A 16248-nucleotide genomic window follows, 5' to 3' on the forward strand; every position below is an offset into this window, starting at 1 on the left:
CCTGATATTTTCATAAATAATTGTATACAGTCTTCTCATTCCTGGTAATTTAATAAATCCTTGTAGAGTCTCCTCAGTCCTGATATTTTCATAAATCCTGGTGGAGTCTACACAGTACTGATATTTTCATAAATGTTTGTAGAGTCCCCGCAGTCCTGATATTTTCATAAATCCCTGTAGAGTCTCCTCAGTCCTGATATTTTCATAAATCTTTGTCGAGTATCCTGAGTCTTGATATTTTAATAAATAATTGTATACAGTCTCCTCAGTCCTGGTAATTTAATAAATCCTTGTAGAGTCTCCTCAGTCCTGATATTTTCATAAATGCTTGTAAAGTCTCCACAGTCCTGATATTTTCTTAAATCCTTGTGGAGTCTCCTCGGTCCTGATATTTCCATAAATCCTGGTGGAGTCTACTCAGCATTGATATTTTCATAAATGCTTGTAGAGTCCCCTCAGTCCTGATATTTTCATAAATCCTTGTAAAGTCTCCTCAGTCCTGATATTTTCATAAATTCTTGTAGATCTCCTCGGTCCTGATTTTTTCATAAATCCTTGTAGAGTCTCCTCAGTCCTGATATTTGCAAAAATCCTTGTAGAGTTTCCTCAGTCTTGATATTTGCAAAAATCCTTGTAGAGTCTCCTCAATCCTGATTTTTTCATAAATCCTTGTAGAGCGTCCTCGGTCCTGATATATTCAAAATTCCTTTTAGAGTCTCCTCAGACTTCATAATTTCATAAACCTTTGTAGAGTATCCTGATTCCTGATATTTTCATAAATAATTGTATACAGTCTCCTCAATCCTGATTTTTTCATAAATCCTTGTAGAGTGTCCTCGGACCTGATATTTTCATAAATCCTTTTAGAGTCTCCTCAGACTTGATAATTTCATAAACCTTTGTAGAGTATCCTGATTCCTGATATTTTCATAAATAATTGTACACAGTCTCCTCATTCCTGATATTTTCATAAATCCATGTAGAGGCTCCTCAATCTTGATAATTTCATAAATCTTTGTAGAGTATCCTGTCCTGATATTTTCATAAATAATTGTATACAGTCTTCTCAGTCCTGGTAATTTAATAAATCCTTGTAGAGTCTCATCAGTCCTGATATTTTCATAAATACTGGTGGAGTCTACTCAGTACTGATATTTTCATAAATGCTTGTAAATTCTCCTCAGTCCTGATATTTTCTTACATCCTTGTGGAGTCTCCTGGGTCCTGATATATCAATAAATCCTGGTGGAGTCTACTCAGTATTGATATTTTCATAAATGCTTGTAGAGTCCCCTCAGTCCTGATATTTTCATAAATCTTTGTAGAGTCTCCTCAGTCCTGATATTTTCATAACACCTCGTGGAGTCAACTCAGTACTGATATTTTCATAAATGCTTGTAGAGTCCACTCAGTCCTGATATTTTCATAAATCCTTGTAAAGTCTCCTCAGTCCTGATATTTGCATAAATCCTTGTAGAGTCTACTCAGTCCTGATATTTGCATAAATCCTTGTAGAGTCTCCTCAGTCTTGATAATTTCATAAATCTTTGTAGTATATCCTGAGTCCTGATATTTTCATAAATAATTGTATACAGTCTCCTCAGTCCTGGTAATTTAATAAATCCTTGTAGAATCTCCTCAGTCCTGATATTTTCATAAATCCTAGTGGAGTGGACTGAGTACTGATATTTTCATAAATGCTTGTAGAGTCCCCGCAGTTCTGATATTTTCATAAATCCCTGTAGAGTCCCCTCAGTCCTGATATTTTCATAAATCTTTGTAGAGTATCCTGAGTCCTGATATTTTCATAAATAATTGTATACAGTCTCCTCAGTCCTGGTAATTTAAAAAATCCTTGTAGAGTCTCCTCAGTCCTGATATTTTCATAAATACTGGTGGAGTCTACTCAGTACTGATATTTTCATAAATGCTTGTAAAGTCTCCTCAGTCCTGATATTTTCTTACATCCTTGTGGAGTCTCCTGGGTCCTGATATTTCCATAAATCCTGGTGGAGTCTACTCAGTATTGATATTTTCATAAATGCTTGTAGAGTCCCCTCAGTCCTGATATTTTCATAAATCCTTGTAAAGTCTCCTCAGTCCTGATATTTTCATAAATTCTTGTAGATTCTCCTCGGTCCTGATATTTTCATAAATAATTGTATACAGTCTCCTCAGTCCTGGTAATTTAATGAATCCTTGTAGAGTCTCCTCAGTCCTGACATTCTCATAAATCCTTTTAAAGACTCCTCAGTCCTGATATTTTCATAAATCCTTGTAGAGTGTCCTCAGTCCTGTTATTTTCATAAATCCTTGTAAAGTCTCCTCAGTCCTGATATTTTCATAAATCCTTGTAGAGTCTCCTCAATCTTGAGAATTTCATAAATCCTTGTAGAGTCTCCTCAGTCCTGATATTTTCATAAATCCTGGTGGAGTCTACACAGTACTGATATTTTCATAAATGCTTGTAGAGTCCCCGCAGTCCTGATATTTTCATAAATCCTTGTTGAGTCTCCTCAGTCCTGATATTTTCATAAATCTTTGTCGAGTATCTTGAGTCTTGATATTTTCATAAATAATTGTATACAGTCTCCTCAGTCCTGGTAATTTAATAAATCCTTGTAGAGTCTCCTCAGTCCTGATATTTTCATAAATGCTTGTAAAGTCTCCTCAGTCCTGATATTTTTTTAAATCCTTGTGGAGTCTCCTCGGTCCTGATATTTCCATAAATCCTGGTGGAGTCTACTCAGTATTGATATTTTCATAAATGCTTGTAGAGTCCCCTCAGTCCTGATATTTTCATAAATCCTTGTAAAGTCTCCTCAGTCCTGATATTTTCATAAATCCTTGTAGAGTCTCCTCAATCTTGAGAATTTCATAAATCTTTGTAGAGTATCCGGAGTCCTGATATTTTCATAAATAATTGTATACAGTCTTCTGAGTCCTGGTAATTTAATAAATCCTTGTAGAGACTCCTCAGTCCTGATATTTTCATAAATCCTGGTGGAGTCTACTCAGTACTGATATTTTCATAAATGCTTGTAGAGTGGCCTCAGTCCTGATTTTTTCATAAATCCTTGTAGAGTCCCCTCAGTCCTGATATTTTCATAAATCCTTGTAGAGTCTCCTCAGTCCTGATATTTTCATAAATCCTTGTAGAGTCTCCTCGGTCCTGATATTTTCATAAATCCTTGTAGAGTCTCCTCGGTCCTGATTTTTCATAAATCCTTGTAGGGTCTCCTCTGTCCTGATATTTGCATAAATCCTTGTAGAGTATCCTCAGTCCTGATATTTGCATAAATCCTTGTAGAGTCTCCTCAGTCCTGATTCTTTCATAAATCCTTGTAGATTGTCCTCAGTCCTGATATTTTCATAAATCCTTTTAGAGTCTCCTCAGTCTTGATAGTTTCATAATTCTTTGTAGAGTATCCTGAGTCCCGATATTTTCATAAATAATTGTATACATTCTCCTCAGTCCTGGTAATTTAATAAATCCTTGTAGACCCTCCTCAGTCCTGATATTTTCATAAATCCAGGTGGAGTCTACTCAGTACTGATATTTTCATAGATGCTTGTCGAGTTGCCTCAGTCCTGATTTTTTCAGAAATCCTTGTAGAGTCTCCTCAGTCCTGATATTTTCATAAATCCTTGTAAAGTCTCCTCAGTCCTGATATTTTCATAAAGCCTTGTAGAGTCTCCTCAGTCCTCATATTTGCATAAATCCTTGTAGAGTCTCCTCAGTCCTGACATTCTCATAAATCATTGTAAAGACTCCTCGGTCCTGATATTTTCATAAATCCTTGTAGAGTCTCCTCAATCTTGATAATTTCATAAATCTTTGTAGAGTGTCTAGAGTCCTGATATTTTCATAAATAATTGTATACAGTCTCCTCAGTCCTGGTAATTTAATGAATCCTTGTAGAGTCTCCTCAGTCCTGACATTCTCATAAATCATTGTAAAGACTCCTCAGTCCTGATATTTTCATAAATCCTTGTAGAGTGTCCTCAGTCCTGTTATTTTCATAAATCCTTGTAAAGTCTCCTCAGTCCTGATATTTTCATGAATCCTTGTAGAGTCTCCTCAATCTTGAGAATTTCATAAATCTTTGTAGAGTATCCTGAGTCCTGATATTTTCATAAATAATTGTATACAGTCTTCTCAGTCCTGGTAATTTAATAAATCCTTTTAGAGTCTCCTCAGTCGTGATATTTTCATAAATCCTGGTGGAGTCTACACAGTACTGATATTTTCATAAATGCTTGTAGAGTCCCCGCAGTCCTGATATTTTCATAAATCCCTGTAGAGTCTCCTCAGTCCTGATATTTTCAGAAATCTTTGTCGAGTATCCTGAGTCTTGATATTTTAATAAATAATTGTATACAGTCTCCTCAGTCCTGGTAATTTAATAAATCCTTGCAGAGTCTCCTCAGTCCTGATATTTTCATAAATGCTTGTAAAGTCTCCACAGTCCTGATATTTTATTAAATCCTAGTGGAGTCTCCTCGGTCATGATATTTCCATAAATCCTGGTGGAGTCTACTCAGTATTGATATTTTCATAAATGCTTGTAGAGTCCCCTCAGTCCTGATATTTTCATAAATCCTTGTAAAGTCTCCTCAGTCCTGATATTTTCATAAATTCTTGTAGATTCTCCTCGGTCCTGATATTTTCATAAATCCTTTTAGAGTCTTCTCAGTATTGATAATTTCATAAATCTTTGTAGAGTATCCTGAGTCCTGATATTTTCATAAATAATTGTATACAGTCTTCTGAGTCCTGGTAATTTAATAAATCCTTGTAGAGTCTCCTCAGTCCTGATATTTTCATAAATCCTGGTGGACTCTACTCAGTACTGATATTTTCATAAATGCTTGTAGAGTCCCCTCAGTCCTGATATTTTCATAAATCCTTGGAGAGTCTCCTCAGTCCTGATATTTGCATAAATCCTTGTAGAGACTCCTCAGTCCTGATTTTTTCATTAATCCTTGTAGAGTGTCTTCGGTCTTGATATATTCATAAATACTTTTAGAGTCTCCTCAGACTTGATAATTTTATAAACCTTTGTAGAGTATCCTGATTCCTGATATTTTCATAAATAAATGTACACAGTCTCCTCAGTCCTGATATTTTCATAAATCCTTGTAGAGTCTCCTCAATCTTGATAATTTCATTAATCTTTGTAGAGTATCCTGAGTCCTGATATTTACATAATTAATTGTATACAGCCTTCTCAGTCCTGGTAATTTAATAAATCCTTGTAGAGTCTCCTCAGTCCTGATATTTTCATAAATCCTGGTGGAGTCTACTCAGTAGTGATATTTTCATAAATGCTTGTAGAGTCCCCTCAGTCCTGATATTTTCACAAATCCTTGTAAAGTCTCCTCAGTCCTGATATTTGCATAAATCCTTGTAGAGTCTACTCAGTCCTGATATTTGCATAAATCCTTGTAGAGTCTCCTCAGTCCTAATTTTTTCATAAATCCTTCTAGAGTGTCCTCGGTCCTGATATTTTCATAAATCCTTTTAGAGTCTTCTCAGTCTTGATAATTTCATAAATCTTTGTAGAGTATCCTGAGTCCTGATATTTTCATAAATAATTGTGTACAGTCTTCTCAGTCCTGGTAATTTAATAAATCCTTGTAGAGTCTCCTCAGTCCTGATATTTTCATAAATCCTGGTGGAGTCTACACAGTATTGATATTTTCATAAATGGTTGCAGAGTCCCCGCAGTCCTGATATTTTCATAAATCCTTGTAGAGTCTCCTCAGTCCTGATTTTTTCATAAATCTTTGTTGAGTATCCTGACTCCTGATATTTTCATAAATAATTGTATACAGTCTCCTCAGTCCTGATATTTTAATAAATCCTTTTAGAGTCTCCTCAGTCTTGATAGTTTCATAATTCTTTGTAGAGTATCCTGAGTCCTGATATTTTCATAAATAATTGTATACAGTCTCCTCAGTCCTGGTAATATAATAAATCCTTGTAGAGTCTCCTCAGTCCTGATATTTTCATAAATACTGGTGGAGCCTACTCAGTACTGATATTTTCATAAATGCTTGTAAAGTCTCCTCAGTCCTGATATTTTCTTACATCCTTGTGGAGTCTCCTGGGTCCTGATATTTCCATAAATCCTCGTGGAGTCTACTCAGTATTGATATTTTCATAAATGCTTGTAGAGTCCCCTCAGTCCTGATATTTTCATAAATCCTTGTAAAGTCTCCTCAGTCCTGATATTTTCATAAATTCTTGTAGATTCTCCTCGGTCCTGATATTTTCATAAATCCTTGTAGAGTCTCCTCAATCTTGATAATTTCATAAATCTTTGTAGAGTGTCTAGAGTCCTGATATTTTCATAAATAATTGTATACAGTCTCCTCATTCCTGGTAATTTAATGAATCCTTGTAGAGTCTCCTCAGTCCTGACATTCTCATAAATCATTGTAAAGACCCCTCAGTCCTGATATTTTCATAAATCCTTGTAGAGTGTCCTCAGTCCTGTTATTTTCATAAATCCTTGTAAAGTCTCCTCAGTCCTGATATTTTCATGAATCCTTGTAGAGTCTCCTCAATCTTGAGAATATCATAAATCTTTGTAGAGTATCCTGAGTCCTGATATTTTCATAAATAATTGTATACAGTCTTCTCAGTCCTGGTAATTTAATAAATCCTTGTAGAGTCTCCTCAGTCCTGATATTTTCATAAATCCTGGTGGTCTACACAGTACTGATATTTTCATAAATGCTTGTAGAGTCCCCGCAGTCCTGATATTTTCATAAATCCCTGTAGAGTCTCCTCAGTCCTGATATTTTCATAAATCTTTGTCGAGTATCCTGAGTCTTGATATTTTAATAAATAATTGTATACAGTCTCCTCAGTCCTGTTAATTTAATAAATCCTTGCAGAGTCTCCTCAGTCCTGATATTTTCATAAATGCTTGTAAAGTCTCCACAGTCCTGATATTTTCTTAAATCCTTGTGGAGTCTCCTCGGTCCTGATATTTCCATAAATCCTGGTGGAGTCTACTCAGTATTGATATTTTCATAAATGCTTGTAGAGTCCCCTCAGTCCTGATATTTTCATAAATCCTTGTAAGTCTCCTCAGTCCTGATATTTTCATAAATTCTTGTAGATCTCCTCGGTCCTGATTTTTTCATAAATCCTTGTAGAGTCTCCTCAGTCCTGATTTTTTCATAAATCCTTGTAGAGTGTCCTCGGTCCTGATATATTCAAAATTCGTTTCAGAGTCTCCTCAGACTTGATAATTTCATAAACCTTTGTAGAGTATCCTGATTCCTGATATTTTCATAAATAATTGTACACAGTCTCCTCATTCCTGATATTTTCATAAATCCATGTAGAGTCTCCTCAATCTTGATAATTTCATAAATCTTTGTAGAGTATCCTCAGTCCTGATATTTTCATAAATCCTGCTGGAGTCTACTCAGTACTGATATTTTCATAAATGCTTGTAGAGTCCCCTCAGTCCTGATATTTTCATAAATCCTTGTGAAGTCTCCTCAGTCCTGATATTTGCTTAAATCCTTGTAGAGTCTCCTCAGTCTTGATAATTTCATAAATCTTTGTAGTATATCCTGAGTCCTGATATTTTCATAAATAATTGTATACAGTCTCCTCAGTCCTGGTAATTTAATAAATCCTTGTAGAATCTCCTCAGTCCTGATATTTTCATAAATCCTGGTGGAGTGGACTGAGTACTGATATTTTCATAAATGCTTGTAGAGTCCCCGCAGTTCTGATATTTTCATAAATCCTTGTAGAGTCTCCTCAGTCCTGATATTTGCATAAATCCTTGTAGAGTCTCCTCAGTCCTGATTTTTTCATAAATCCTTGTAGAGTGTCCTCGGTCCTGATATATTCAAAATTCCTTAAAGAGTCTCCTCAGACTTGATAATTTCATCAACCTTTGTAGAGTATCCTGATTCCTGATATTTTCATAAATAATTGTATACAGTCTCCTCAGTCCTGGTAATTTAATAAATCCTTGTAGAATCTCCTCAGTCCTGATATTTTCATAAATCCTGGTGGAGTGGACTGAGTACTGATATTTTCATAAATGCTTGTAGAGTGCCCGCAGTTCTGATATTTTCATAAATCCTTGTAGAGTCTCCTCAGTCCTGATATTTGCATAAATCCTTGTAGAGTCTCCTCAGTCCTGATTTTTTCATAAATCCTTGTAGAGTGTCCTCGGTCCTGATATATTCAAAATTCCTTAAAGAGTCTCCTCAGACTTGATAATTTCATCAACCTTTGTAGAGTATCCTGATTCCTGATATTTTCATAAATAATTGTGTACAGTCTCCTCAGTCCTAATTTTTTCATAAATCCTTCTAAAGTGTCCTCGGTCCTGATATTTTCATAAATCCTTTTAGAGTCTTCTCAGTCTTGATAATTTCATAAATCTTTGTCGAGTATCCTGAGTCCTGATATTTTCATAAATAATTGTATACAGTCTCCTCAGTCCTGGTAATTTAATAAATCCTTGTAGATTCTCCTCAGTCCTGATATTTTAATAAATCCTTTTAGAGTCTCATCAGTCTTGATAGTTTCATAAATCTTTGTAGTGTATAATGAGTCCTGATATTTTCATAAATAATTATATACAGTTTCCTCAGTCCTGGTAATTTAATAAATCCTTGTAGAGTCTCCTCAGTCCTGATATTTTCATAAATCCTTGTAGAGTCTCCTCAGTCCTGATTTTTTCATAAATCCTTGTAGAGTCTCCTCAGTACTGATATTTTCATAAATACTTTTAGAGTCTCCTCAGACTTGATAATTTCATAAACCTTTGTAGAGTATCCTGATTCCTGATATTTTCATAAATAATTGTACACAGTCTCCTCAGTCCTGATATTTTCATAAATCCTTGTAGAGTCTCCTCAATCTTGATAATTTCATAAATATTTGTAGAGTATCCTGAGTCCTGATATTTTCATAAATAAATGTACACAGTCTCCTCAGTCCTGATATTTTCATAAATCCTTGTAGAGTCTCCTCAATCTTGATAATTTCATAAATCTTTGTAGAGTATCCTGAGTCCTGATATTTTCATAAATAATTGTATACAGTCTTTTGAGTCCTGGTAATTTAATAAATCCTTGTAGAGTCTACTCAGTCCTGATATTTTCATAAATCCTGGTGGAGTCTACTCAGTACTGATATTTTCATAAATGCTTGTAGAGTCCCCTCAGTCCTGATATTTTCATAAATCCTTGGAGAGTCTCCTCAGTCCTGATATTTGCATAAATCCTTGTAGAGACTCCTCAGTCCTGATTTTTTCATTAATCCTTGTAGAGTGTCCTCGGTCTTGATATATTCATAAATACTTTTAGAGTCTCCTCAGACTTGATAATTTCATAAACCTTTGTAGAGTATCCTGATTCCTGATATTTTCATAAATAAATGTACACAGTCTCCTCAGTCCTGATATTTTCATAAATCCTTGTAGAGTCTCCTCAATCTTGATAATTTCATAAATCTTTGTAGAGTATCCTGAGTCCTGATATTTACATAATTAATTGTATACAGTCTTCTCAGTCCTGGTAATTTAATAAATCCTTGTAGAGTCTCCTCAGTCCTGATATTTTCATAAATCCTGGTGGAGTCTACTCAGTACTGATATTTTCATAAATGCATGTAGAGTCCCCTTAGTCCTGATATTTTCATAAATCCTTGTAAAGTCTCCTCAGTCCTGATATTTGCATAAATCCTTGTAGAGTCTACTCAGTCCTGATATTTGCATAAATCCTTGTAGAGTCTCCTCAGTCCTAATTTTTTCATAAATCCTTCTAGAGTGTCATCGGTCCTGATATTTTCATAAATCCTTGTAGAGTCTCCTCAGTCCTGATTTTTTCATAAATCTTTGTCGAGTATCCTGACTCCTGATATTTTCATAAATAATTGTATACAGTCTCCTCAGTCCTGATATTTTAATAAATCCTTTTAGAGTCTCCTCAGTCTTGATAGTTTCATAATTCTTTGTAGAGTATCCTGAGTCCTGATATTTTCATAAATAATTGTATACAGTCTCCTCAGTCCTGGTAATTTAATAAATCCTTGTAGAGTCTCCTCAGTCCTGATATTTTCATAAATACTGGTGGAGTCTACTCAGTACTGATATTTTCATAAATGCTTGTAAAGTCTCCTCAGTCCTGATATTTTCTTACATCCTTGTGGAGTCTCCTGGGTCCTGATATTTCCATAAATCCTGGTGGAGTCTACTCAGTATTGATATTTTCATAAATGCTTGTAGACTCCCCTCAGTCCTGATATTTTCATAAATCGTTGTAAAGTCTCCTCAGTCCTGATATTTTCATAAATTCTTGTAGATTCTCCTCGGTCCTGATATTTTCATAAATCCTTGTAGAGTCTCCTCAATCTTGATAATTTCATAAATCTTTGTAGAGTGTCTAGAGTCCTGATATTTTCATAAATAATTGTATACAGTCTCCTCAGTCCTGGTAATTTAATGAATCCTTGTAGAGTCTCCTCAGTCCTGACATTCTCATAAATCATTGTAAAGACTCCTCAGTCCTGATATTTTCATAAATCCTTGTAGAGTGTCCACAGTCCTGTTATTTTCTTAAATCCTTGTAAAGTCTCCTCAGTCCTGATATTTTCATAAATCCTTGTAGAGTCTCCTCAATCTTGAGAATTTCATAAATCTTTGTAGAGTATCCTGAGTCCTGATATTTTCATAAATAATTGTATACAGTCTTCTCATTCCTGGTAATTTAATAAATCCTTGTAGAGTCTCCTCAGTCCTGATATTTTCATAAATCCTGGTGGAGTCTACACAGTACTGATATTTTCATAAATGTTTGTAGAGTCCCCGCAGTCCTGATATTTTCATAAATCCCTGTAGAGTCTCCTCAGTCCTGATATTTTCATAAATCTTTGTCGAGTATCCTGAGTCTTGATATTTTAATAAATAATTGTATACAGTCTCCTCAGTCCTGGTAATTTAATAAATCCTTGTAGAGTCTCCTCAGTCCTGATATTTTCATAAATGCTTGTAAAGTCTCCACAGTCCTGATATTTTCTTAAATCCTTGTGGAGTCTCCTCGGTCCTGATATTTCCATAAATCCTGGTGGAGTCTACTCAGCATTGATATTTTCATAAATGCTTGTAGAGTCCCCTCAGTCCTGATATTTTCATAAATCTTTGTAAAGTCTCCTCAGTCCTGATATTTTCATAAATTCTTGTAGATCTCCTCGGTCCTGATTTTTTCATAAATCCTTGTAGAGTCTCCTCAGTCCTGATATTTGCAAAAATCCTTGTAGAGTTTCCTCAGTCTTGATATTTGCAAAAATCCTTGTAGAGTCTCCTCAATCCTGATATTTTCATAAATCCTTGTAAAGTCTGCTCAGTCATGATATTTTCATAAATGCTTGTAGAGTCTCCTCAATCTTGATAATTTCATAAATCTTTGTACAGTCTCCTCAGTCCTGATATTTTAATAAACCCTTGAAGAGTCTCCTCAGTCCTAATATTTTCATAAATCTTTATAGCGTCTCCTCAGTCCTGACATTTTCATAAATCATTGTAAAGACTCCTCAGTCCTGATATTTTCATAAATCCTTGTAGAGTCTCCTCAGTGCTGTTATTTTCATAAATCCTTGTAAAGTCTCCTCAGTCCTGATATTTTCATAAATCCTTGTAGAGTCTCCTCAATCTTGAGAATTTCATAAGTCTTTGTAGAGTATCCTGAGTCCTGATATATTCATAAATAATTGTATACAGTCTTCTCAGTCCTGGTAATTTAATAAATCCTTGTAGAGTCCCCGCAGTCCTGATATTTTCATAAATCCTTGTTGAGTCTCCTCATTCCTGATATTTTCATAAATCTTTGTCGAGTATCCTGAGTCTTGATATTTTCATAAATAATTGTATACAGTCTCCTCAGTCCTGGTAATTTAATAAATCCTTGTAGAGTCTCCTCAGTCCTGATATTTTCATAAATGCTTGTAAAGTCTCCTCAGTCCTGATATTTTTTTAAATCCTTGTGGAGTCTCCTCAGTCCTGACATTCTCATAAATCATTGTAAAGACTCCTCAGTCCTGATATTTTCATAAATCCTTGTAGAGTGTCCACAGTCCTGTTATTTTCATAAATCCTTGTAAAGTCTCCTCAGTCCTGATATTTTCATAAATCCTTGTAGAGTCTCCTCAATCTTGAGAATTTCATAAATCTTTGTAGAGTATCCGGAGTCCTGATATTTTCATAAATAATTGTATACAGTCTTCTGAGTCCTGGTAATTTAATAAATCCTTGTAGAGTCTCCTCAGTCCTGATATTTTCATAAATCCTGGTGGAGTCTACTCAGTACTGATATTTTCATAAATGCTTGTAGAGTGGCCTCAGTCCTGATTTTTTCATAAATCCTTGTAGAGTCCCCTCAGTCCTGATATTTTCATAAATCCTTGTAGAGTCTCCTCAGTCCTGATATTTTCATAAATCCTTGTAGAGTCTCCTCGGTCCTGATATTTTCATAAATACTTGTAGAGTCTCCTCGGTCCTGATTTTTCATAAATCCTTGTAGGGTCTCCTCTGTCCTGATATTTGCATAAATCCTTGTAGAGTCTCCTCAGTCCTGATATTTGCATAAATCCTTGTTGAGTCTCCTCAGTCCTGATTCGTTCATAAATCCTTGTAGATTGTCCTCAGTCCTGATATTTTCATAAATCCTTTTAGAGTCTCCTCAGTCTTGATAGTTTCATAATTCTTTGTAGAGTATCCTGAGTCCCGATATTTTCATAAATAATTGTATACATTCTCCTCAGTCCTGGTAATTTAATAAATCCTTGTAGACCCTCCTCAGTCCTGATATTTTCATAAATCCTGGTGGAGTCTACTCAGTACTGATATTTTCATAAATCCTTGTAAAGTCTCCTCAGTCCTGATATTTTCATAAATCCTTGTAGAGTCTCCTCAGTCCTCATATTTGCATAAATCCTTGTAGAGTCTCCTCAATCCTGATATTTTCATAAATCCTTGTAAAGTCTGCTCAGTCATGATATTTTCATAAATGCTTGTAGAGTCTCCTCAATCTTGATAATTTCATAAATCTTTGTACAGTCTCCTCAGTCCTGATATTTTAATAAACCCTTGAAGAGTCTCCTCAGTCCTAATATTTTCATAAATCTTTATAGCGTCTCCTCAGTCCTGACATTTTCATAAATCATTGTAAAGACTCCTCAGTCCTGATATTTTCATAAATCCTTGTAGAGTCTCCTCAGTGCTGTTATTTTCATAAATCCTTGTAAAGTCTCCTCAGTCCTGATATTTTCATAAATCCTTGTAGAGTCTCCTCAATCTTGAGAATTTCATAAGTCTTTGTAGAGTATCCTGAGTCCTGATATATTCATAAATAATTGTATACAGTCTTCTCAGTCCTGGTAATTTAATAAATCCTTGTAGAGTCTCCTCAGTCCTGATATTTTCATAAATCCTGGTGGAGTCTACACAGTACTGATATTTTCATAAATGCTTGTAGAGTCCCCGCAGTCCTGATATTTTCATAAATCCTTGTAGAGTCTCCTCAGTCCTGATATTTTCATAAATCCTTGTAAAGTCTCCTCAATCTTGATTTTTTCATAAATCCTTGTTGAGTCTCCTCAGTTCTGATATTTGCAAAAATCCATGTAGAGTCTCCTCAGTCCTGATTTTTTCATAAATCCTTGTAGAATGTCCTCGGTCCTGATATTTTCATAAATCCTTTTAGAGTCTGCTCAGTCTTGATAATTTCATAAATCTTTGTAGTGTATCCAAAGTCCTGATATTTTCATAAATAATTGTATACAGTCTTCTCAGTCCTGGTAATTTAATAAATCCTTGTAGAGTCTCCTCAGTCCTGATATTTTCATAAATCCTGGTGGAGTCTACTCAGTACTGATAATTTCATAAATGCTTGTAGAGTCCCCTCAGTCGTGATATTTTCATAAATCATTGTAGAGTCTCCTCAGTCCTGATATTTTCATAAATCCTTGTAGAGTGTCCTCGGTCCTGATATATTCATAAATCCTTTTAGAGTCTCCTCAGACTTGATAATTTCATAAATCATTTTAGAGTGTCCTCAGTCTTGGTAATTTCATAAATCTTTCTTGAGTATCCTGAGTCCTGATATTTTCATAAATAATTGTATACAGTCTCCTCAGTCCTGGTAATTTAATAAATCCTTGTAGAGTCTCCTCAGTCCTGATATTTTCATAAATGCTTGTAAAGTCTCCTCAGTCCTGATATTTTCTTAAATCCTTGTGGAGTCTCCTCGGTCCTGATATTTCCATAAATCCTGGTGGAGTCTACTCAGTATTGATATTTTCATAAATGCTTGTAGAGTCCCCTCAGTCCTGATATTTTCATAAATCCTTGTAAAGTCTCCTCAGTCCTGATATTTTCATAAATTCTTGTAGATTCTCCTCGGTCCAGATATTTTCATAAATCCTTGTAGAGTCTCCTCAGTCCTTATATTTTCATATATCCTTGAAGAGTCTCCTCAGTCCTGATATTTTTATAAATCCTTGAAGATTCACCTTAGTCCTAATATTTTCATAAATCGCTGCAGCGTCTCCTCAGTCCAGACATTTACATAAATCCTTGTAGTGTCTCCTCAATCCAGATATTTTCATAAATCCTTGTAGAGTCTCCTCAGTCCTGATATTTTAATAAACCCTTGAAGAGTCTCCTCAGTCCTAATATTTTCATAAATCTTTGTAGCGTCTCCTCAGTGCTGACATTTTCATAAATCATTGTAAAGACTCCTCAGTCCTGATATTTTCATAAATCCTTGTAGAGTCTCCTCAGTCCTGTTATTTTCATAAATCCTTCTAGAGTCTCCACAATCTTGAGAATTTCATAAATCTTTGTTTAGTATCCTGAGTCCTGATATTTTCATAAATAATTGTATACAGTCTTCTCAGTCCTGGTAATTTAATAAATCCTTGTAGAGTCTCCTCAGTCCTGATATTTTCATAAATCCTGGTGGAGTATACTGATATTTTCATAAATGCTTGTAGAGTCCCCGCAGTCCTGATATTTTCATAAATCCTTGTAAAGTCTCCTCAGTCCTGATATTTGCATAAATCCTTGTAGAGTCTCCTCAGTGTTGATTTTATCATAAATCCTTGTAGAGTCTCCTCAGTCTTGATTTTTTCATAAATCCTTGTAGAGTGTCCTCGGTCCTGATATATTCAAAATTCCTTTCAGAGTCTCCTCAGACTTGATAATTGCATAAACCTTTGTAGAGTATCCTGATTCCTGATATTTTCATAAATAATTGTATACAGTCTCCTCAGTCCTGATTTTTACAGAAATCCTTGTAGAGTGTCCTCGGTGCTGATATTTTCATAAATCCTTTTAGAGTCTCATCAGTCTTGATAATTTCATAAATCTTTGTAGTGTATAATGAGTCCTGATATTTTCATAAATAATTATATACAGTTTCCTCAGTCCTGGTAATTTAATAAATCCTCGTAGAGTCTCCTCAGTCCTGATATTTTCATAAATCCTTGTAGAGTCTCCTCAGTCCTGATTTTTTCATAAATCCTTGTAAAGTCTCCTCAGTCCTGATATTTTCATAAATCCTTTTAGAGTCTCCTCAGACTTGATAATTTCATAAACCTTTGTAGAGTATCCTGATTCCTGATATTTTCATAAATAAATGTACACAGTCTCCTCAGTCCTGATATTTTCATAAATCCTTGTAGAGTCTCCTCAATCTTGATAATTTCATAAATCTTTGTAGAGTATCCTGAGTCCTGATATTTTCATAAATAATTGTATACAGTCTTTTGAGTCCTGGTAATTTAATAAATCCTTGTAGAGTCTCCTCAGTCCTGATATTTTCATAAATCCTGGTGGAGTCTACTCAGTACTGATATTTTCATAAATCCTGGTGGAGTCTACACAGTACTGATATTTTCATAAATGCTTGTAGAGTCCCCGCAGTCCTGATATTTTCATAAATCCCTGTAGAGTCTCCTCAGTCCTGATATTTTCATAAATCTTTGTCGAGTATCCAGAGTCTTGATATTTTAATAAATAATTGTATACAGTCTCCTCAGTCCTGGTAATTTAATAAATCCTTGTAGAGTCTCCTCAGTCCTGATATTTTCATAAATGCTTGTAAAGTCTCCACAGTCCTGATATTTTCTTAAATCCTTGTGGAGTCTCCTCGGTCCTGATATTTCCATAAATCCTGGTGGAGTCTACTCAGTATTGATATTTT

This window comes from Narcine bancroftii, chromosome 9 (genome assembly GCF_036971445.1).
Source record: "Narcine bancroftii isolate sNarBan1 chromosome 9, sNarBan1.hap1, whole genome shotgun sequence".
Taxonomy (NCBI): Eukaryota; Metazoa; Chordata; class Chondrichthyes; order Torpediniformes; family Narcinidae; genus Narcine; species Narcine bancroftii.